This window comes from Onychostoma macrolepis, chromosome 23 (genome assembly GCF_012432095.1).
Source record: "Onychostoma macrolepis isolate SWU-2019 chromosome 23, ASM1243209v1, whole genome shotgun sequence".
NCBI lineage: Eukaryota > Metazoa > Chordata > Actinopteri > Cypriniformes > Cyprinidae > Onychostoma > Onychostoma macrolepis.
Window position 1 is genome coordinate 2,045,500 of NC_081177.1, and position 2,500 is coordinate 2,047,999.

Genomic DNA, 2,500 nt, shown 5'->3' on the forward strand with positions numbered 1-2,500 from the left:
CGAATATCAATAACGAACGTATAACATAAATATGACAGACTTTTTATGAGACATATGTTGTTTTAATGAACCATAGACAGTAGCGAGCAGAGATCTGCGCATGTCTGAACGTCCAAGTGAACTCTTGTCCTTAAAAATCGGTTTTATTCGAGGATAAAAGGTTTTATCTGACATTCATGGCGTTTATAAATCACGAGCACACAACAACTGACAGCTGTCATTAAAGGCTTTAATGGGACAGGCTTTACACACACACACACACACACACGCACACACACACACACACACACAGGCTGTAATCACTCTAATCTCGGTGAGTGTTTTGCTCTGTGGAGTTGCTCTGTTCTGCTCTCACAGTATTTCTCAACACATGAAGGCCTGTATTTCATGTCAAACTGCTTTCATATTTTAATTCAGGTTTTGTAAGACAGAAAGTTCATGAATTATGGACCCTTCAGAGGATAACGGGACACACAGGACAGTTTGATGGTAAAGCTGCGTCACTGGTGAGTTTCAGCTCAGATTTCTCTCAAATCATAGCCTATTATTACACAGGATTCAGAATATGAGTTACTTTATTACATTTGACAAGTCCCTGAGCTCTAGAATAAATGATTGTGGAAGTCGTCAGTATGATATAGTTCCCATACAGCAGACCAATGGATAATTCAATTATACAAAAATAGATTCAGAGTTGTTATTATATCCAGGCACTGGTTAAAGTTGTTGCCCAGTTTTATTAATAGAAAAGACATCAGAGTTAAACCTAAATAAATTAATAGCCTAAATAAAGTGTTTGTAATGAAATGTATGCATGTCATAATAATATTATTCAGTTGAAGTTTCTCATTCATGGCTTTTGTCTTTTAATTCTAATGTTGAATACATGTAAAGCAACCTCAAGAAGTATTTGAACACTATATGATTATCATTATTATATTTTTTATTAATATTTACAATTAGTGAGGCCTATTGTTTTTATATTTTCTGTTATGATTTTAATTTTTGTTTAAATTGTTTTTGTAATTTGTAGTAATTTCTATTTAACGTATGTCTATATTTTTTTTATCCATTACCCGTTTTAGTTATTTTAGTGCATCATCTTAAACTTAATGAAAATGAGCAACTAGCTGAAATAAAATAAGTTTAAGTTTTTAGTATTTAATTTTAATATTTATATATGTATATTTCATTTTATAGTGTGTTTAGCTGAAATGAGTAAATTTTTGATATTTTCTAAAAATATATTATAATTTTTTTTATTTCAGTATTTATATTTTATTTCATTAACCAAATCTATTTTGATGGTTTTAGTTTTTGTTAACTATAATAACTCTCCGGTACAGTCAGAAATGTCTCAGCGTCGTTCATTAAATAACAAAATATCAAAGCAAGTAGTATTTGTTTGAAACACTCTTTGTGCAACCGTTTGACAAAAATAAATTTAAAATGGCAAAACAATAGATCACGTGTTGAACATGAAGATAGTGACTGGATCATGATTATAGTTCTCTACACCTGTGTGAACGCAAGAAGAACTGACAAGTGACTAATCAGACAAAGATCAAATAAAACTGTCTAAATGATCATTCAGCTTTGCAAACACTCAGATTATCTGCAAACTGGGACAGAAATAGAGATTAATCTTCCTGGCTGTTTTCAGATTCTCGCAATAATAATATGGGAGCAGGCTTTTCGTACAGTACTTGTACAGTATCATTGTTAATGAGTTCTGATTTTATTTTAATTGACTTGCTTCATATCCATGCACTCTTTGGCATTTCACCAAGTAGATGAGACCGAGAATGAAAATTGTGACCCTGGAGCACAAAAGCAGTCATAAGCAGCACAGCTATATTTGTAGCAATAGCCAACAATACACTGTATGGGTCAAAATTATACATTTTTCTTTTAAGCCAAAAATCATTAGGATATTAAGTAAAGATCATGTTCCATGAAGATATTTTGTAAATTTCCTACTGTAAAAATATCAAAACTTCATTTTTGATTAGTAATATGCATTGATAAGAACTTCATTTGGACAACTTTAAAGGTGATTTTCTCAATTTTTTTTTTTTTTTTTGCACCCTCAGATTCCAGATTTTCAAATAGTTGTATCTCGGCCAAATATTGTCCGATCCTAACAAACCATACATCAATGGAAAGCTTATTCATTCAGCTTCAGATTATATATAAATCTCTGTTTTGAAAAATTAACCCTTATGACTGGTTTTGTGGTCCAGGGTCACAATTGTGTTGGTTTCTATTCATCAACCACATTGATTATAGACCAAATCTAGTCTAAAAAAAATATCTGTCATTATATCATTAGACATATCACTCACTTTGAGATTAAAAAAAATCAGTTTTGGGGGGGCTGAAGTCCATTTTGAATATACAGATTATTTCAATTCCATCTTCAAATCAGAGAAATGTCATTAGTATAGAGCTGTTTTGCTTTTTGTGTATTTATCATCACAGCTGAACACACACACACACA

At 31.4% G+C, this 2,500-nt stretch overlaps 1 protein-coding gene across 3 annotated transcripts in view; it reads left to right on the plus strand.

Annotated features, from left to right (window-relative positions):
- The window catches only part of LOC131532101 (FHF complex subunit HOOK-interacting protein 1A), a 23,562-nt gene that overhangs the window by 827 nt on the left and 20,235 nt on the right, over positions 1-2,500 (plus strand). For 2 of the 3 annotated variants that reach the window (XM_058763503.1, XM_058763502.1), the window contains exon 1: positions 326-506. The gene's annotated coding sequence lies outside the window, so the exon portion shown is untranslated. The other variant, XM_058763501.1, reaches the window with a different exon arrangement.